Here is a 22,500-nt window from a genome sequence, read left to right as displayed (position 1 = left end):
CACAATTGAAGAAGTCTGTTTGGAAGTTAGGATAGTCTAATTTAAAATAATAATAACAACAGGGAATCTGAAGGTAGCCCAACTGTTGGTTCTAACCATTGATTGAACACTGTTCTCCAGCTGATCACATGGTCATATTGATGACTTCCTGTGATAGACTAATGTGGATCATCTTTTCAAAATTAATGTAAAATGGGAAAAATGGACATATTTTGCACCTGAATTAACTCTGATTTAATATTTGCATTTCTTAAAAAAAATCCGTAAGTAAGGAGCACCTAGCTCTGAACTTTTTAAAAAAAAGTTTTATTCATTAAAGAAGTTCTGTTCCTGTGAAGTTGCACGCGCTGATGGTGTTTGAACATAAGCATAACCTTAAAATAATACGAAACTGTAAAATGTCTGCTGCAAAAGAGGATTTATACACTATACGAAGACTCAGTGGAATTTAGATTTCTAAATCTTTGGGTGCGATGCTTAGTAATACCAAATTCTCAGAGCACTCGGGTACCTCACGCAGGTGACTGTACTGTCCTTGTAGGTCCAGGTCGGTTCGTGCACCCAGGACCAACACCTCTTCCTGCTCATGTCTAGAGCTTCCAGGGTTTGCGTAATGGATCTTGGGGCCGAACGCAGGATTTGGGAGCTCAGCCAGGTGCCTAATAGATATTGCGAGACTCTGCTCTTAGATGAGTGCTTTACTGGATGTAGGTAGAAGTGCTTTGTTTAATCAGGACTGTGGCACTCTAGGAAATTCTAGAGTGATCATATATGTAATTCATTTTGTTTCTGTTCAGCATTTGTGAGTCCTTTATATTAGGCAATTGTGAAATATTTGGAAAACACATCATTGAAAGTTACATTTCACATTTGTATTTTCCCATAAGTATATTTAACTGTTAATGAAAGCCGTGGGACCAAAAGCTGTTGAGACAGAAATCTTATTCAGGAGACTAGAGCTGTAGTGCTCTCTGACTCAACTGATCCTCCCGTGTCCCCTCTGGGATTCGACCATTTTTAAAAGGAATTACAGATAGCAGTAGAAGAATAGCTTTGTCGCTGGCTATTCATTCCATGGTGTTTCAACATAGGGCACAGATTAATGTAATTTATTGTGTTGATTTTTGTTTTCTGGACATCTGTTCAATACACCCAAACTCCTTCTGCATAAGGCTCCGAGGAGCCATCAGTTGGTAACAGTTAGAAAATGCTGGGCTGGATATTCACTGGTGACTTGGAGGTAAAACTCTGTGCATTGGATCTCCAGTGCCCTGAGCTATCCAATTGTCTGTGTCAAATAACCCCAATGTGCCTTGTGTCAAACATTACTGATGTCACTATTGACATTGTGTCAAAAAATGTCATACCTAATGTCTGTCACTGAAGAATGGTGGCAGAGTCAAAATTTGACAAAAAACACTTAGGGACAGATAGTGCAAGTACTGTGCATCTTTGTCATTCCCCTCAAAGGGAACTAAGTAAATTGTGTCTACTCAAATTTTCTTATGCAGCACACATTTAGTGTTGTATATTTCTAGCCACAGAGATTATAGATTTAAACCTCCTAAAAATATTGGTAAACAGGGGAAGTTATTCAAAACAAGTTTAAAATGACCAAAGTTAGCACGCACAGCTGCAGTTGGTGTAGAACAGCTCCATGTGTTCATCCAAGGCAGTAGATAGCTTCAAAGTTCCAAATGCAATGACACAAGACATACTGGGCTGTGAGAAGCACGGTGAAGAAAACAGATTTGGTTAGTCTCGTTACACTTCTCTATATTATTTTAAAATATGTTAAAGCTTTTTGAAGTTTGAAACCCATGATCATGTAAGATAGTATTCATTGTTTTTGTGAGAAGGTGTTATTGTTCTATAAATTGAAGTTTACTTCCATTTACTTTTCAACATGGCTTGTCATGGTCTACTACCTACAGGTTGTCTTACAGTATTCTGCAATTTTAAGCACAGGACCTCTCACCTGTGGGGATGCAGCCACAGAAATATGTACAAATGTCTCTGAAGAGACACATTTTCAAGCCTTTTTTCCTTTATGGGAATTACGGGATATTTTAAAATATCCTGACACTAATTTGCAGATTTTTATTTTTATTTTTTCCTGAGGGTTTGAGTATTTTGTTTTTAGTTAGTCTGGTTCATGGAATCAGGGTCTGTTTTCCTTCACCTTCAAAGTTCTGCTGCACTCAGACTGGGCTGTGGGCAGCAGCATCTGGCAAGAGTTTGGCTTTGAGCAGACACTTCTATAATTCCAAAATACTCCTGTTAAGTAGTAGTAGCAATAATAATAATAATAAAATTATAGAGGACTTTAAAGCAACATTCTACTCTGCTCCTAAAGCAACTGCCTACAGTTTTCTGAAGTAGATGCCTCATGTCGCCCTGAGAGCCTCTGGACTTGTGTGAAATAGTGTCGGCTTGTGTTGTCCAGGCAGTTTGTGTGATTTGTTAGAGCCACGAGGTCACATCTCCTCCAACAGTAAGGAAATGTTAAGAGACAGTGCTTGATGCATCTCTCAAAAGGCTGACATACTGCGAGCTGCTTTAGCGTACAGCGTTTCATGAAGTGGAGGAGTCATATGCAGACAGTAAACATCCTAACATCTGGGTCAACATACAGAATCAATCACTGCAGAGCACTGTGGCCTACCTACTGACTGCAGCTCTTCTGGAGGCAACGTTGGGAGCTGATGGGAAAATCCCAGTGCATTGGGACTGTGAATCACCTGCTGCTGGAGTCCGGTTTGGGTTCTTAAATACTGCTGTGGTTTTAACCTGGTAGGTAGGTCAAACAACCACACAGATGTTGGCTCGCTCCCCTGTGGTACAGGGGAGAGAATCGGGGAGGGAAAAAAAAAGTAAAACTTGTGCATTGAGACAAAGCTAGTTTAATATGACAGAAAAGGAAGAGAATAATAATAATAAAAGAATATACAAACCAAGTGAGGTACAGCACAACTGCTCAGCACCACAGAGCACTGATGCCCAGCTAGCTCCTGAGCAGCAGTCCAGCCCCCAGCCAGCTTCCCCCAAGTTATATACTGAGCATGATGTCATATGGTATGGAATATCCTTTGGCCAGTTGGGGTCAGCTGGCCTGGCCTGGCAGCTTCTTGTGCACCTCCAGCCTCCTCACTGGCGGGGCAGTACGAGAAGCTGAAAAGTCCTTGACTTGGTGTAAACATTGCCCAGCAACAACCGAAACATCAGTGTGTTATCAACGTTATTCTCATCCTAAATCCAGAACATAGCACTATATCTGCTACTAGGAAAAAAATTAACTCTATCACGGCCAAAACCAGGACAGATACGTAACTATTTTTTAAGTGCTGTGAACTTTGAATCCATATTAATGTTACGTTTCTGAAACATCTTTGCCTAAAACACCTTAACAGATAGGAAGTAGGTTGCTGTCAGATCATGAATAAAAGCTGGGCTGTAGGAAGAGTAAAATCCTTCAGTAGAAAAACTCAGGAAGGTAACAAAAACATAGATGCAAAGCATTTGCCTAATTACCAACATAACTGGATTTACCAAACATGGATTAAATTACTTTTTGGCTTCATTATGTTAAATTTTAAAAAAGTCTAGTCTTGGGCATTTTACCTCTGAACTATACACTATTTGCAAGTTCAGTGCTGCCAGCAGTTCTCAAATAAGTGAAATGGCTGAGGTGTTATTTAGGATGATTTTGTGCATAATGAATGGCTCATTTACTGTCTTACATTTAAACTCTGAGCACAGGGAGATGTGTGTTTGAAAGTCTGAATTAATACATCTGGACTTGCCGGCAGGTTGTCTTCAAAACAGCAAACAAGAATCTTCCAAAGTTTTTCTGGGAACTTTGTGTAACCTAGACCCTGTTCCTGGAAGACTCCTCCCCACCTGCAGACCTTCTCTGCACTCAGTCTCATGTTCCCTTATCCCAAGAGAGATCCTCTATTGTGGCTTTTGCAAATATGCCATTTTTGAGTTAATAAATAACATAGAAGCTTTTCTTGACCTGGTCTTGGCCTCCAAGGTGGGAAGCCGAGGAAACGAAGGGGGAAGCTCAGCTTTACCTCTGTAGATCTCAGTTCCAACCTGAGTCGTGGGATGGAACTGAAAGGAGAGTTTTCTTTTCATCCTGTACACGTTTCAGGCGTTAAAAAGTTCTGCTTCATTGGCCAAGATTGCTCAAGATGTTCTATTTGAATAAATAATATATTTTTTTGAGCTAAATTCCTAAACTCTGTCCTTTTGGCATTCACTTGTGCTGATGAAGCTGTAGGTGAAATGCTTGCTCCAATTAAATATGGAAGAAGGACAACAAAAGCATGAGCTCCAATAGGAGTGAGTGTGCTCTACTAGAATAATCTAGTCCGACACTCAGGATACTCACAGTGTGTGAAGCTAAATACCTGATCTACCTTACTCAGAGCCAGACCCGAATGTAAGCCCCCCCCGTTCAACGGGAATGTCCTTATTTCATCCCTCTGTAAGGTACCTGCGAGTCCTTTATTTTCCTTTTATCTTTTTTTTTTTTCGTGACCACTACTTTTATGAAATCCTGGTAATACCAATTTGTTCTGTTCTTTGTAGGGCTTTCTGCCTCCGCTTGCCCTCTGTAGCAAAGGCCCGAATTCTGAATTTGTATTAATTCTAAAAACTTTAATTCCCATAAAAAGAGTAATGGCTGGACTTTGTGTTTGATAAAACACTTAGCACGGTAAGGTTAGTTTAATATACAAATATAATATGTTTCCATCCATTTAGTTTAAAGTTCTCTTTCTCATATTTAGCAGTTTACTAATGAGAATACCTGTATAACAGTAATACTTTAATGGTATTTACTAACATAAATATTTGCTTTCTAGAAGCAACGTTACACAAAATTCCTGAACTGCAGTCTAAGCAACTGCTGGAATGTTTGAGGTAAGAAACCTGACCTTTGGGGAGGATCAACATCAGGAAAACAGAGTTTCCACTGTTTGTGACTTGTGTCCATAGTGAGGGGGCTTGGAATGGCAGGAGGGAGACCATCGCACACCGTGTCGCGGCAGAACCCCAATGGAAAGTTCTTGTCATCGCGATTACTTTGATAACAGAAAATATTTTATGTGAATTTCAGCATATCCTTGTACGCTCAAATCAGACAGTTCGGCAAGGTCTTTCTGCAACAGATAAGGGAGAATAAACAGAAGGAGACCTTCATTTATACTAAACGTTAGGAGTTGCAAAACCTGTGTGGAAATGAAGAATCTTGAGTCAGCTTTGTTCTAACTGCTGATGAAGTTACATTAGCCGCAGCTTGAAAGCAGAACAAAACACGTCTTCTTGGAGGCATCATCTTTTCCACATAAGTTCTGCTCCTTCTCCCTCAAACTATTTAGTTGCCAGCTATTATTCTCAAGTGTTTGCATTCAACATGCTGCATCATAAAGTACCGTATCCATGTTCCTGCAGTCGATACTCAAGTGACGGTCCCGATATTTAATCAAAGCAGCTTTGATTGGGAGCACAGACGACAGTCGGCGATAGACACCTGAAAGAGGGAAGTTGTGCCAGTTGCTCCTCAATTGGAGGGCTCTTCCAGATTGTAGACAAATATACAGAAGCTTTCTAAAATAGTGGACTTCCCACAAGTTTATTCTTGGAAGTGCAGGAATGTGCCTGGTATATTCAGGTGTTGATATGAGACTGGGGCAGGAATGGCCAGGTGGTAGAATTTTTTCCGGGGTGTGCTTGCAGTTGTGATATGGAATGGAGATGTCCTTTACTTATGGTGCCATTTCTCTTATTTTAATTATTTTTATTTTAAGGATTTCTTTGCAAGGGGTATTATACTTTTTTTCTTTTTCCTTAGCAAAGTAGTCCTACTTAGCTTATTTATTTTTCAGCTTTAAAACATCAGCATTTTATAGATCTGAATTTCACAATGTGAGGATGATTGCTACGTACAATTTGCAAAATTGTGATTAACCAGCCCCTGTTTCGAGTCAGTTCTCCCTAATTCACAAAAGGCTTCCAAGAATAGTCTGCACAAAATTCAGTGTGCAAATTGTAGGGCAGATTTTTAGAGGGCAGTTTAAAGAATGAAGTCCTAAGGGTTTTATCTATATTTATATCTCTTGTTAAACCAAACTCTTATGTAAATGTTACAATCTGTAAATAACAAGCTGAGCAGCTTTCTTAAAGGAAAGATTGCATCCACATTTTTTGAGATTTGGCAAAATTATTAACTTACACAATAGACTAATATACAAGTATATTTGGAAGCAACTAATGCTAGCCTGTGTCTTCATCTGTATTTTATGGATATTTAAAGGTTTAAGAATACATAGACCTTTCATTTTCCAGTAAAAATTGTCTCAAATTGAAAAACACTGCCCTTAGTGATGGCTTGAAAAAAATGGAGATAGCTTTTGTATACTTTTACTTTTTATAGCCATTAATGTTGCAGTAAATCTTGTATTATTGTATACAGTCTAGATTATTCTTCATTCTTTTGCCTTTGGACAGGAAAGAAATTACTGGCTTCCATCAGTGTTATTGGCAATCCCCATATTCTGACATCTGTTCCTTTCTAAACATTTTACCAACCTTGATGAAATGTAGTTTAGTGTTAGAAGCTGACTTGAAGAAAAAATTGGATGATAAAAAAATAACATTGATTAAACACCAGAAGTAATTTACCAATGACTATCAATATTTTGATGGCTACTGCAGTTTATTTCAGAAAAGCCAGACATCTTATAGAAATTTTAATCGTATTTAATCTTTGAATTAAGCTGAATAAATGAATTCTCATTTTTTAAACAGAAGGACAAGAGACCAATTTTGCTCAATTTTAATCAAACTCTTCGAGCCGTATTCCTGAGACTGTTTGGGGCATATTTTATAGATGCCTTGCACTGCCTATCTCCCAAAATTAAAAATCTCAATATTTTCTAATACACAGTGGAGATGTCATTAGTGACTTTTCCCTTTCCGTGGAGCTCTGCCAGTGTGATGCTAGACCTAGATTTGCCCGTGCTAGAGCAGGTGCTGGAGTCGGGGAGTCCTGCAGGGCACTCGAAGGGGCCTCAAACAACAGAGGTGGTGGGTCTCTGGTAAACCACCGACTTTACATACACACCTTCCTTATTAACTGTGCTTCATTAAAGTAAAGCAAAGTAATAAAAGGTGAGTGCGATTATTCTCTCTCTGGTACCAAGTGTAGAGCAATTCCGGTGTGTCTTTCCCCACCGTGTGGGGTGGTGAGCTACAAGAGGACCCTTGCTAGAGGTTCTTGAGGGTTGGGGCAGAAGGAGGGGTGAATGTTTTGTTTCTGAGGATTGGAACAAGCTAATTACCCTGTGAAAGAGTAGGGTATGAATAATATCCTCTTGGGAAGGGAAGTATGGGGGAAGTAAATTGAAAAGGGCTACTACAGAGTGTGTGTTCTGATGTTGTAAAAGGTCAACATACAGGAGGATGGGAAGAAGAGTTCTGTAGGTGTGATCAGATTCCCCCCCCCCCGAAGCACTTAGCAGCAGTCTCAGTGGAGCTGCTGAAAGTCATGGGATTTGCTATGGACTGGTAATTCTTGGGAGCCGAATTTTGGCAATGCGAAACTATGAGACCCGTGTCCTATGGGTGGGTCCTCCTTCAGTGTTTTTCAGTGAAGCCATAATACTTCAAAGTGGGGAGGAAGGCATATTTCTCCCGCACTCTGTATGTATATGAACCATTGAGGACAAAATGAAATTGCAGCTCTTGATGAATTCACTTAGTTGCACCAAGATTTTCAAAGGTGGAATTACTCCTCTAGCAACAGGATCTTACAGGACTACAAAGCTAGTTTTTTTATTTCTTTACCTTTGAGAGTAACTTGAACCATGGAGGGTTCAAGGTAGTTGCTAGGCTATTTGAAGTGGAGGGGATTTGAGAGATTTGTTTTCTCCATTTTACAGAAAATTTTAATTGGAAGGAAAATTTTCCTAACAGACCTCTCTTAGAAACTCAGCATTTAACGTGAAAACAGTTTTCCTTTCGTTTCCTAAAAGTCAAGTATGGTAGCAGAAACTGAGTGGTCTAGGTTGAAGTGGTGTGTAAACTGACAGTTTTTGGTTTCTAGTACTCTGTGCTCATCATTAAAAAAAAAAAATAAAAAAATTCGCACATTTCAGCCAGAAATCTCTCAGCATGTTTTATAAATTCATTCAAAGATGAATGAATTCTCACAGTTCCTTGCTGAGGGTATTTAGTAGAGAAAGTAAACATTATAGACAAAATGTCACTTTTGGGAAGTGCATTTTTTTTCTTAAGGCTGATTTTTTTTTTTTTTTTTGTTTTGTTTTTCTTTCTCAAAATATGGTGGATTCAATGATGCCTATAGATACCTACCAGGTGTACGGTCTTGTGGTGAGGAGACTGCCCTGGGAAATGGGACAACCTGAGTTCAGATGCATGCCGTTCCCAAGGCTGAGTGACTCAGAGTTAAAATATAAAACCAAGAATAAAACAATCTCTGAATTAGACAAAGGAACAGGACATGGTTCTCCTCTGTTGTAGGGTTTTCCTGTAACTACCAGGAGACAGAGATCTTGACTCCGTCTTTTTCTGCCAAACTAAAGACAGCATCTCAAAATTGTTGGCTTAATGCAACTGTGTTTTATACAAACTTTTGGAATAATATTAAAAAAAGAAACAAATTGACTGTTTCCCCCCAAAAAAGCTAGAAATTAGGGAAGAAAGAAAATGGTCATTCTGCAGTCCTATTTCGTATCTCTAGTTGAAGGATGGGGAAATGGAGAGGAGGATTCAGTCGTTTGCCCCAATGTTTCAGAGCTGAAGCAGGAGCCCAACGTGGGGCGCAGGAGTCCCGACTGACCGGGCAGCGCTCTCATCGGCAGGCGCCTGCCCGCCCTCATCAGACCCGTAATGCCTGACAGCCCTCTCCTACCATCTCACAGCCTCCCTTTAACATATGGTTGCAAAGCTGTTGACGTTCACCTGCTCAGATATCTGTACAAACTACTAGTAGGAACTACATAAATATCTAACAGATGCACACATTCACCCTGGGATTAATGCATTCTGGACTCGGACCCGTCAGCATCACACCCCTCCACCATCGCATTTTATTTTTTCACTTGCTCATGTGGTGTACACCTGTGACATGCTGGCAATGCACTTGCTTGCAGTGAGAGAGCCCCTCAGGTTCAAAGCTATCCTTATATCTTTGTTCCCTTATGCGTGAACCTTTTGAGGTTTTCTCTTAGTGTTCAAAAGGCTTGAGCATGGCATTACATCTTTAAAACCTATTCTGACCCTTTTTTGAATATGCTGAATATAAAAGCAGAAACAAAGCAAGGAGAACTAGATAAATAGATGCAGTGAGACATCATAAGAAAAAAAAAAATTGCTCCTGAGCTTGCCAATATTACTTCATGCTTTTTATTGCAAACCTCTAAACTAACAATAGACCACCACCTCACGCAGCTGGGTGCGCGAATTGAAGGTGCGCTGAACGTGTGGGCTTTCCAAATGTAGCACAATAACAGGAACACCTGTGCTAAATAACTTTGCATTGATTTTATTTTTTTACAATATTCACAGCCCTTCTCTTCTAGAAGGGGGGGAAAAAAAGGACTTGTCAACTTTAGTTTCAGTTATAAGACTTAACCTCCCAAGGTTCGATGGAGCTGTTAGAAAATGATGGGGATTTACGTGCACCGAATGACTGTAGGATTGGGTCTTAAAACGGAGGAGAGATTGTTCATCTTCTGGACCCAGCTTTGCCAATGTACGTTGGCTTTGGCTAACAGTCTCCTTGCTGTTCAGTCCTGGTTTGTTTGCTTGCTTGCTTGTTTTTTAAATGTTCCAATAGCAGTTACAGCGACAGAAAGGTTAAGAAAAATACTTATAGTCTGTGAATGTATATCAAGGCGCATTGCTGATTTCAAATTATTAATATTCAATAATTCATAGTTGTTTAATGAAATGACGTATCGAATCAGAAAAACTAGAATTGAGAAATTTCTGTAACTTAATTCTCATCGCTGCAGAATCACGTAGTTACTGTTGTTGCTATTATTATTTAGAGCCATAGATTAGGTTTAGTGTTATGTTGAATTTCAGGGATTAAAAAGACATGCTTTCCACTGCCAAGAATTTACCGTAACATTCTGGGCTATGAATCTGAGAACTGTAAAGATGGACATCATCGGTAAAATCTAAGTGTACTTTTTTGGTCAGTTTGTCAGTGGTGTAAGTGGATCCGAGGGTTGCTCAAAGGGGTAGTTAACCTTTTCTCCTTTAACGATACCCAAATTTGAGGTTCTCTTTCACCTAAGTACCTACCGATTTATGTCCGTAATTTCTATTAATTCTGAGTCTCTCTTTCTTACGTTGTTGTTACTTGAAATGGAAAATATTGGTTACAGTCCAAGAGAAAAATTTATAGCCTGTCATTGTAGCCTTGTGCTATTTCAATACAGTAATACAAATGCATTCCCTCTTTGTGATAAGTGTATTTTTCCTTTTACTTTCTCATGCGACGTTCAGGCCCCTTCCAGACTTACTTTGTCTCTCTGGTCCCAGAGGTTATAAACACTCAAGGAGCCTGTAAAGTTATTAGTTACCCTTTAAAGCTAAAGCAAGGGGGGCAGGCTCTCTTGTTCCCCGCCGTGCTCGGACCAGGACTGCGGGAGGCAGTTTTCACCTTGCACGGCTAAAAGTTGGGGCTTGCGGCGCTTCCCTGTCAGGTCACCTTAGAACCCGCTGAATGTTTCCACACCTTTTCTACGGGAAATGCGGCATCCTCTGATGCTGGAGAAGGTACAAAAAGTTTTGCAGGCCCAGTCGAGCTCCGTTTGATGTGTTCAGTGAGAAGGAGCTTAGGAACACAGAAGCGCTGCGTGTTTTGGAAGCGAGAAGGAGACCCACTGGACAAAATTTTCTTTTTGGCAATCAAGGGAAGATGGGAGTCTCACAACAGTAATGTGGACTTCTCTAATTACCACTTCCAAGTTATTAGCATCTGGAGCCCTTTTTCCCTTTCCTATCTAGCAATTAGAGTGGGATAGATTAACGTGTTGCAGAAGCTGTATAGTGGACTAAGTTTCTTGCTGTTGGCATTTGGCTGTTTGCTGAAATCGATACTTTCACCTGAAGTACGGGCTTCTTACCTGGCCTCGAATCCCAGCCCGTTCTCTTCATAGATAATATGTATTTAAGTACCACACAAATTATTTATTTACTTCTCTGCTCCCTGCCCCCACAAAAGAAGTGTATCTTAAAAAAGCCAAAGAAAACCAGTCAGACACATGTTTTGCACATGAAGAATCACGTCTGTAGTAAAATGGGATCCATATGTGCATGTTGGATGCGAGCATCAACGCTCCGTTTAGCTTTGCCCGCATGCCAGGGTGTGCGCCGCTGCCGAAAGTGCAGAATTTTCTTGCTAAATCACACACAAAATTTGAACTTGGGGTTGCGTTAGAGTCATAAGTTCATAGTTTTCTGTTGTTTCTTTCCCCATGTATATTGTCCTTTGTTTACAACCCAAATCCACTCAAGATTAAACTTTAAATAGACTCTGTGATTTAATGGACTTAGGATCAGATTCTAACCTCCAGTGCGAAACGAGCCTGACTTGTAGCACTCAACAGCAATAGAGGATTGTTTGCAGTTGTGAAGCAATGACCGCCAAGCATTATTCAGAAAAAAAGATCTTGGGACTAATTTTTGCATGGATGAAATACGCAGATGAATGTTAAAAAACTGAGTAACAATAGACAGTGACATACACAAAGAGTAAAAGAGAAATTACTACCATTCCAACATAGCGTTGCACTTTTTCCACACCCCCCCCAACCATAAATATCTTAGGAAAAAGCTTCATATAAAGAAAAATGCTAACTTGAAGCTATCTTCTGCATATGTCCTGCAGAAGGATCTGGACAGATGGAAAATTGTCCTGCATGAATCCGTTTGCAGTTTTAAAACTTATAAAGATAATTGTCTTTTCAGTTCATCTTCCAAGCTTTGGGCTTGTTTATGCTTATATATTAATTTTATTCCTTCCTTTCGCTTTCTCCCAAATAAGAACAATCTTGTAAGTTTAAGATCGGGTCCTTGCTATTGCTCAGGTCCTTCATACTCCTCTGGCAGTGAGAAGCGTCTGTGACTGCAGTGGCCTCCAGAGGATTCAAAATACCATCTCTAGGAAGTGGCGGCAGTAGCGGCAGTACATCATCTCCTTCCTCTCTCTGAGGATACGCGTGGAGCAGGGGCACAACCTGTGACTGTCAGATTGGTTCCCTGTCGAATACAGGTGAAAAGGATGAATTGGCTAGAGAACAGTTCGGAAGGTTGTTCCACTGCACACCAGGTTGTTAGTGGGGGTAATCCGAAGATTATTTTGGAGACTGGTGATGTTCTGCCATCGCATCTCGGTTATTTTCAGGGCATGGGAAATGAGGTTCAGATTTTAAGTAAGGAAAGATCCTTCCTGTGTTTGCACAGAATTTAACTAGTTTGGGGGTACTAATGCTGTGTAATATAAATAAAGCAAATTGGAAAGTAAGTAATGCTTCAAGCAAAAGGGAGGTGAGGAGGGGAGAGATGTCTTTACAGCATTTACTTTCTTGATTCTTTTTGTCTTGTCATCACAGTCTTGCTCCTGAAAGATACAGCTAGCTGCTTGCTACTAGCACTTCATTATATAGTAACTTTTGAACCTTCCCACTGGGGCTAGGTGATCTATTATTTTGTAAAGAAAATGGGTGTTTTTTCAAAAGCTGTGTTTTATTTTTTCATTTATAATTATCTCCACATAAGCCTTCAATTTTAAATCTTGAATTGGACGCACATGCACACTGACTTGCATGTAAAAGATCTGTGAGAGCAGTCACGTGATGTTTCCATACCATAATTATTCTCTCAATCAGGCCCAGAGTCCTTGGGAGATCTAGAAAAACTACAAAAAGCTGGTTTGTGTTTACCTATGGGACTCAGAACTCAGCTCAGGTTTTTGTGTCATCAATAAATCTTTTATTTTTTTTAAGGGAGGGAAGTGCCTTTAACTTCTTGTTGTCTTATCTTTGTATTAGAGAGCAATTTCTTAGAACAGTAGACCCGTAAAAGGAATGTCATCCGCTGGAAATCTGGTCCATGCGAGTCTTTTCGTGAGTTGCTCTTGCATCTTCCCCTGAACATTCTTGTTAAGTTTTGTGGTTTAACAATCATCTCAGATTCTTAAATGGCCTATATATTTCACTCATCTGTTGAATAAGAAATCCATACAAAGATAAGATGGCTTTGATTTTTCGGAGGGGAAATGTTTAAGCTGGTTTTACCAAGGTGCTATTGTTTACAGAAAGTAAATGTATAAAATACAGAGAAATACCTTCACTTCCTATCAGGTGACCTAAATGTCTTATCTTTAAACGTGTTATTTAAGAAACGTAAACAGATAGTTCATCTTTAAGTTGATCTTTTAAAATCTTGTCATCGCTCCATAAGAAATCCATACTTCTTATATACCTTAGGTAACAATCTTTACTGTAACGGTAGATGCCAGAGAGTTCCATGTGACTGTGCAGTATGTCAGGACTATGACTGTAAAAAGCACCTGAAAATAAGTCTAAAAGAGACCGATCCAGGTAACTTTGCACTTGGCCAAAAAAGAAGAAATGTTGTGGCTGCTCAACAGCCAGACCTGCGGGAGCCTCAGGCAGGAGGTCCTTGAGTTTTGATGAGCACGCACCTTCTTTGCAAAGGTGCCATCCTTTCAGCTTACGTACAAATCCACGTACATTTCTTGAGAAACAAAAAAATTGGTGCTTGCATGAATGCACATGTGAAACCCTGGTTTCGTGTCTTCCTATAGCTGGTAACTGCCATATTGTGAACCAACAGGACCTCGCTGGCAGTTCACCGAATCCCATTGTTTCTGCCGTGCAGCCCCGGCGTTTCGGAGGCGAACCGGAGCGCTGCACGCCGTCGGAGGACTACATCAGCAAATCAGTGGCTAATAAAGACAGGCAGCAACAGCAGCAGCAGTGTTGGCCTTCTCCACAGCAGGGTACCACAGATGTTTCAGATAACAAAGTGAGCTTCGCTGACAGAACATGTGTGTAATATATAAAATAATGGGAACCGAAAGAGGAAGAAAAAAAATAAAATAAAAGGCCACTCCAATCCACCCATGTAAAAATGTTTTTTATTTATAAGTGAGCAGCTGAATACAAATGTTGTCTGGTTACATAGAAGTAAAAAATAGCAGGCTGATGTGGATGAGAGACTTTGTATGGTTTATAGTAAAACAGACTATGCATTGAAATCTTTTTCTTGTCCCTTGGGTGGGTCCAGTTCTTCAGCTGGGGTAAATAAATGCAGTTTTATTTTCTAGCAATTATACTTTTTTACCTCCTCTGAGGATCTGACCGTGCTGTGGCTGGAGGGGACCCGGGGCCAGTTTCCTGTGCAACGCTGTGGAAGGCTGAGGAGTTTCTGGACAGAACCAGCTCTGCCCAACAGCTGGTACACTCAGGAGTTCTGCAGGGTGGACCTGGAGAAACAGGAATATGCAGTGATGACCCCCGACTACCAGCAAAAAAATATGAGCAGCTCTCAAGTCAAATAATTAGCTGGGAACTGGAGGAATTACAGCAGTAATCCCTGGTTTTGGCTTTTACCCTCTACTGTTCAAGTGTCCCAAAGTAATAAGATCAACCTCATAGCTGAGGAATCCTTGGGTGAAGGAGACTTTCAGAGTCCTTTCCGGCACCAGTCCCAAGGGCGTGAACAAGGAGCGTGCACAGGGCACCCAAGAAATTGCTGGGCTACCCAAAAATGCCCACAGGGCCACTGGTGTATGCTGCCACAGTGTGAGGTCCTGCATGACTCTGCGTGTGGCCAGCTGAACAAGAGTTTGCAAGGAGGATCAGGAGAAGAACGCCTGGTCATCCCTCGTGTGCCGTCCCCGTGCTGCACCCCCAGCGCTCGCACGCCACAAGCGAGAGCCGCCCAGGAGCGTGCAAGTTGTTAGGCTGCTTTTGAAGAGTAACAGACAATGGGATTCAGCATGATGGAACAGGAAACTCCTATCGGAGACTAATAAATGTTTCCTTGTAAAACGGGGAGATGCTGATGTGAGTCCAGATATAAAGTGAAAGTAAGACAGCCCCCAGAGGAATTAGTGAGGTAATAAATGTACTTACTAGGGCAGTGTGTGCCAGAGCGAGACAGAAATGGGCTAAGACCAGAAGAAAATTAGAACCTCAAGTGCAAGCTGAAGTGAAGTGGTCAGATGAAATTCAACCCTTTCCTCTGAGAAAAGCGTATCTGCTGGTGACTGACTGACTTGATTATCTGGGATTGGCATGGCCAATGAAAAGAACAACAGCGTATGATTTCTGCCATCTGTGCTGTTTTAAGAAGTAAGACATGAACATAGAATATGGTAACCAGCTGACGGAGGATTTGGCTCTCTAGACATACACATTTTTATGTACAGATTGTGCTGCTGCAACTACACCGTGCAATGGGTCGGGGGCTGTTGGCGTGTCAGATCATTGCGGCGTGCGGCTCAACGCTGCGAGGTGGCTAAGGTCCTTCGAGACCAGCTGTGGGGTACGTGGTTTGGCCCAGCACCACGCTCCTCTGCAAGTACTCGTGTGTTTTTTTTATTTTGTTCAGAATAGTCATCTAACTTGAGAGGTGAGGACGCACATTTATTTGCAGTGAAATCAACATGAAATTGGAGATGAATGATCTATAGTAGCCATCTCTGAAGCTGAAATAGCACTACAGGCTAGGTGAGTTGCTCTGAAAAACTTGTGGCTATGTATGTGTTGTGGTCTCTTTAGCAAGGTTTATATTTTCACTGGTTCACTAAAGCAAGGTGTATAAAAGTAGGAGTTCAGTATTGCGTTCTTTAACTGAAGACAGTAAAATAAATCCTGATTTATTTATTTATTATTTTAAACAACTCTTAATTTTTTTTTTTTTTTCCCTCTGAGCTGCATCTTATAATTGAGATGCACCTTGAACATGCCAAGGTCAGAATTCAAGACACAGAATATGCTCATCAAGCTGCCCAACAAGATACCTTTATTCAGCCAAATTGGAAAACTTGCGTGTAACTCAAAAGATCAGAATAGAGTCCTTACGGAGCAAGGTTAGGAGGGATAGAAACAATCGGCTTATATAGAGTATTTTTACTTCATAGGAACGTGGTTCTGATTGCTGAAAATGTATCCTTTTCATGAAGTACAAGCATAATCCTATGCCTACTTTGCCCTTTGAGTAAAAGTATGCTTAATAGCAATTTCAGGAAAAAAAATAAAGATCTATTTAAAGCCTGTTGAGCAGAATATCTACTTATAGAGGGAAACTATAAGTGAATAATGTTAATGGAGTTCTGTTTTGTAAAATGCATAGGACAAGTAATAGAATCAAGCTACTATAACAGTGGATGATTGAATTACATTTAAGAGAGTACCTAATTTATGACCTTTAAAAATAGTTTTAGAGCTGTCTGCTTGATAGGTTTTGTAAATCCTAGATCTCCTTCATACAAAAGTTTTTAGGAATCTCATCTCTCACTCTATATTATGGTCAGAGGACCTTTTGTGCTATTGTACGTCAGTAGTTCCATTAAAAATATTTAAGTAGGCTAATTACTGAAAGAAAAAATTGCTCTCTGGAGAAAATGATTATACCTGTTTATTAGTGTAAGAGAAGTTCTTAATCTGGGAGTAAATTTTGAGCAATAGCGATGAACAATGACCAGATCCAGGACCTCCTGAGAAAAAGGAATAAGCCGTATAAATACCAATTATTGAGTATTTTTCCTCAAAACAGTAGTTTTTTAAAAAAAGTAGAAGTTTGTGCGCAACTTCCACCAATCACTGGCATATTATGGACAGGAACATGAAGTTTTATACCCCCTTCATTATCTTCCTCCCATTTAATTTTACTGTATCTGTTCGGGGTTTTTTATTGCTGTGAAACTCTGATTCAGTGTTGTCTTGTGCAAAGGAAACCCCCAAATTTACTGTGAACTTTTTAAAAACTGTTTGTATTTCTATCAGTTTTAAAGAGGTCGGTTTTGCAGACATTTGATGCTGATTTTGTGTTGTAGTGTTCAGGAAAGTAAAGAGAATTTGAGAGCCTTTCCGTGTAGCACTGGGTTTTACACAGAGATTCTGTGTAGGAATATCCTTCTAAAACTCACTGTTAAGTTTTGCATCATTCCTTAAAACATCTTACAATTTTGTTAGCTTTTGTGCCGGAGGGTTATGCCTGCTGTGGTGTCATTCATTGCTCATCTTAAAAGAAGGCAGAGAGCAAAGGTGGAATAAGCTGCTAATCTTCTGGATCAGCCAGACGGTATTACTGAATGGTATATGGGAATTTAAGGCACCGATCCTTAAGGGCGAGAGGTGCAGGAGAGGGGCTGCGAGGCTGCCAGCAGCAGTCACTTCCTTGCAGCATCCCGGTTGCCAGAGCACTGGTGCGTCACGCTGTCTTAAATGTGGCTTTTGCCTGCTGGGTGCAATGGGGCTCTCCGTGGAGCATCGCATTTCCAGAGAGCTACAAATGGAATTGGCTAGTTTAAGAATGTGATTTTTTTTTTTTTTTTTTTGAAGATCAATTTAGCAAGAAAGATCCCGGCACTTTATAGGTCTTGCTTGTTCACTGCGAAAGCACTGTGCCGTAGCTCTGCCCGAGTTCCCGTTGAGGTAACCTCAAAACCTGCAGAATTGGGGCCAAAAGGGCTGGAGTGCACGTGCACAGCTACGGAACAGACTAGAAAAAGGCAGCGAGAGGTCTGCGGTCAGTTGTGCTTATGGTTCCGTACTTTATAACGTAAAGTAAATGTACTGTTTTCCAGAGAAGCTCCGTTACAGGTCAGCCCTTGTCCTAACCAGCCACCTGAACGTGCCCCACTTGACTCGCAGTGCCGTTCACCCTGACCATTAGTTAAGGACCGTTTCTGCTGTTCGCAGCTCCATATGGTGGTTGCTTCGGGCTGATCTAAGCATCAACAAGAAGTACAGGGTTTCAGTCACACAAAGGTATGGGACTCAGTCTATAAAATTAAAGAAGAAATTAAACGTAAGGGAGGTACTCTGTCTTTATTTTACACCAAATATGCCAGGAATCAGAGATTAGGTCTCACTTCTCTTTTTGTCATCTTGTTGGTTCATTATCATACCTTGTCCAAAGCAAAACTATTTTTGGGGGTGTTCTGTGATTTTTTCTTTTTATTGCCGTTTTTCTGAAAATGAAATTACTGCACTATCCTGTACATTCAGTACTGGCGGCAAGGAGAGGTTCTGGCTTTGCCCCAAACTGCCTACAGTCTGGATACTTGTACAGTGAACATCTCTCGAGCAGTGAGGAACATTTTTGTGAGGTTGGAAGAGAATGTCAGGCTAAAGCACCGTAAATAATTTATAGTCCTCAGATAATTGTCCTGTGAGTTTCCAGTGCTTCCAGTTTCTTCCTGCCACCCCTATTTTCAGCTATCAGTTATAGAATCTTGACTTAATATTGTTAATTGCATAGTAAACAGAACAATATTGTTTGCCCCAAGACAGATTACCATTTCTCATTACAGAATTCTCATAGACCACAAATCATTGATACCATCTCCACCAGTTATAATAAAGTTTATCTTCAATCTGATAAAAAGCATGTTCTGAATAATAACTGTTGCTCTTATTGTAAGTGGTTTAAAAACATGCTTTTTTAAAAGCTGGGCAGTTCATTGAAGTTACAATTCTGCGTTTGCCCTTGCAAAGAGAGGTGAGAGCTGTGGACAGAGATGGTCGGGTTTCCAAGCGCGACTCTGCGGGTGCAGCGGCACTTGCCAACTGATGAACCTCTCGCTGTTACCACAGTCACCGAAAGCAGTCAGCCCCGCTCTTCCAGCGTTTATCTGCCTTTGTACCTGCACCCATAGTTCAGTGCGTTATGCGTTTGCATCTTTAGCTTATTCATAGAGAATTAAAGTGCATTTAGGTGCTGTAAGGAGGTTTATCTCTTCAGTTCAAGTTGCAGAGATCCTCAGTGGTCTGAAGGTTTCTGCCTCAGTCCCTGAGAACGTGCTTGCAACGTCGCGGGTGTAACTACTCTGACTCAAAGTCCTGGCTGAAAACCGCCTGAAAAAACAGTCTCGTTTTGCTTATCTCCTGCCACTACTTATGCACACTCACAAATGTAGAAGAAATAATTTAGTATGACACAAACCACCAAAATCCATAAAGGGAATACCGTGGCAGAAGTATAGATGTTGTAATGCTTTTCAACTATTTTGCACAAAGTGAAAATCTTCCAGTAGTGCATTTCCAATCTTCCCTGGTAAGTTTAGGTATTCTTTGGGGATTTAATCTTATAGCCCTTAATGTTTTTATGTCAGCTATACTAAGGCAGAAGCATTTGCATCATTGAGTAAGCATCATTAAGAACAAGACTGGCCCCAGTGTTAGCTGTCACAGCTGAATTTTGCGTTTTGCTACCTGTTTCCATTGAGATCAGGCTCAGCCAGCGAGCTCAGCTCTAAATAGAAACTTTCTCAAAGCCTAGCTCTGCTCCTGACTTAGGGTAGTGGTAGTTTGGTGAAAAGTCCTAAAATTTGGAGCCAGTTTTAAAATTTAGGGACTTTATAAATCAACTGAAAATATCATGCAAGTCCATCAGGCTTTGGATCGGAGTGTGTGAAGTTGTGATTGAATCAGGTTCCAGTGTAATTCTGTGGGGAAACAAGGATTCAGCAGGATTCTTTCAGAGTTGAACCCCAAACTCATTAAAATATTACAATAAAGTAATTAATGCACATGGCCACTAGACACTCTTAAAATGTAAATTTCACAGCTGTAAGAAATTAGATTTGTTTAAAAATAACAGAAGGCTCAAGTACAAATTATGGAGTAAAAGCCTATAAAATTTCAAACTTGGTTTTAAGGCACAGGCGCTTTTTTTTTTTTTTTTTTTTTTTTTTTACTAGATCATTTACTTTAGCACTAGCATTCAGAAACTGAATTCCTTGTCCGTCTTTTGCCTCTGCAGTTGTAGTCAGGCACTGACGTGGAACTGATTAGTTGGGAAGTTTCTTAGCAGGTCAGACTTGGAGAACAAGGCAAATTTTGCAACGAGCCCGTGTCCCATCTGAACCCCATCTCACGTTCAGGAGTGCCAGGCTCGCAGTTGCAGGCACACCACTGTGAAATTCGTTGAATGCCAGTTTGAGTTGTCCGCACAGCAGGGGGGACAGGTAGTTCTCAGCCGACACTCATGTATTAACAGTTGTTGGGACCACTGCTTTTTCACTGTACGTGTGTTTTGGCTGGCACATGCAGAACTTGACCAATTTGAGTAGTTCCTAGAAGTCAACGCCCCTAAATCAATCTGTGCCACAGAGGGTAAGAAAATTAAAGCCGCTCCAAAGTTCAGGAGTGATGGAGCCATCTGGATTTTGCAAGGGACACAACGTACATCTTCTCAGTGCAGAGGCCGAACGCCAGATTCTCCAGCACTTTCTCAGCCGTCGGTGTTTACAAACACCGGCCTGACTATAATGCATGAAAAGACTTCGACTAACAAATGTCCGGCAGTGTATTTCAATCCGTTTACATTTGAAATAAGGCTGAAACTCAGGGCTCCACAGCGGCTTCTTGGCACACCAGCTTCAGCAGAGTACTGAAATGGTCGGAGGAAGGAATTCCGGTCAGAATGTGTTCCAGATGAATCCTGTTGGAGATCCATTTCTAAATTTATGCTACGTGCCTAACTATTAAAAAGTTCAGATTATGACCCCTCTAATGTTATTTTAATGCTAGTTTTTAAAATGTAATTATAAATCAAATTACATTTGAGATCTGAAGCTGACAGTAGTGAGCTGGAACACTCTAAGAGCTGCTTTAAAAATAACCCCTCTCAAACTTTGTTAGTGATTTCAGAAAGAGAAGTGCCAGCGGACTGGCCGGATTCATCCACGCTGCTTCTGCCTGAGACAGGACAACTTGCTAAGTGTCACTTGTTTTCTGGTTTCCAGAGACATAACGTGGGATCTTTCCTCTTTACCTGGAAACTGTGTTTCCAAAGTTTGGGTTTCTTTCTTCGAGCTTATGCAGAAGGCATCAGCTCATTTAAATTTATTTCCCCCTTTCTTTTGTCATTCTTTACCCTAACTAATTTCTCTAAAAATTAAGATTCCTAAACACTGAGCAGCAACCAGAAAAACAACTAAGTTGAGAAAAGCAGGCTGTGATTTGGCAAGTGCAAAATGTTTTGGTCACTCAGGTGATGGTAGGAGAGAAACGTGCTTAGTGACTGTGGTCATGTTGGTCAATGGCATCTGCTCACCTGGGTGAAGGTATGTATGTATTTCAAAAAAAAGGGCTGGGAAAGAGACCAGAAGGACATAGCCAAGAGGATGTAAGCATTCAGCAGGGTTGAAATAGTCTGTTAAAATAATGTCTATAAAGGTTTCGGTAACTTTATAATTTTTTTTTTTTTTTTTTCCTTTTAGTGGATGTAAATGTTTGGATTAGATACACCTGTAACTTGCCTAAAACTGAACTAATCCACAGATAGTGCATTAGAAACTACGGAATTCAAATTTCTGTTTACACAGATGCAGTTTAAGGGAAAAAAAATAAATCACTGAGTAGGCAGATCATAGAATCTTATAGGTGTTTTAACTACCTACAGAAAGATGGTGCTTATCCAAAACATCTTGCCATCTAAATGCAAACCAGAATAGAGCTACAACTTCGTATATTTTGGTGATGTTATGGCTCAGAATATTTTCCTGTACCTTTTCCTAATCATATTTTCAGTGACTCAAAAATGTGATTTAAATCATAGAATCATAGAATGGGTTGGGTTGGAAGGGACCTTAAAGCCCATCCAGTTCCAGCCCCCTGCCATGGGCAGGGACACCCTCCACTAGCCCAGGGTGCCCAAAGCCCCATCCAACCTGGCCTTGAACACTGCCAGGGATGGGGCATCCACAGCTTCTCTGGGCAACCTGTCCCAGTGCCTCATCAACCTCATCGTGACGAATTTCTGAGCAAACAATTCATAGTGACTCCTTAGGTACATTTTAGAGTTTTTCTTTTCTTGTGAATGTGCAAAGTATTTATTCAGTGGTTACCTATAGAATTCTTCAGTGAATAATACATTTTAAAAATCTTTATTCGTAGAGTTTTTTGTTTAGATTATTTACAAATTTATAGTCATAGTTGGTTACCTAAATCATGTTATTTTTTCTGTTTCCCTGATTGCATGAGTTACATATTTACTTGATTCAATACACAATGTAAATTGTGAGTGTTACAGCTGAACATACATCTCAGAATTTTTGTTTGGTTGCTCAGTTACATAAATCAGCCAGTTAGAAGAGGGAGGGGACGTACCACAGGATCTACTTAAGCAGCTAATACTTTGAAATTTTGAGATTATATATCCAGAAATATACATTTTGACCACAGTGCATAGATT

General features: G+C 40.4%; 1 protein-coding gene across 3 annotated transcripts in view; it reads left to right on the top strand.

The window, feature by feature from the left end:
• Window positions 1-22,500, top strand: part of ZNF536 (zinc finger protein 536) — a 352,810-nt gene that overhangs the window by 81,664 nt on the left and 248,646 nt on the right. The window lies entirely within an intron of this gene.

The sequence above is a fragment of the Balearica regulorum genome, chromosome 13 (assembly GCF_011004875.1).
Source record: "Balearica regulorum gibbericeps isolate bBalReg1 chromosome 13, bBalReg1.pri, whole genome shotgun sequence".
NCBI lineage: Eukaryota > Metazoa > Chordata > Aves > Gruiformes > Gruidae > Balearica > Balearica regulorum.
This window is presented reverse-complemented; position numbering and strand designations above follow the sequence as displayed.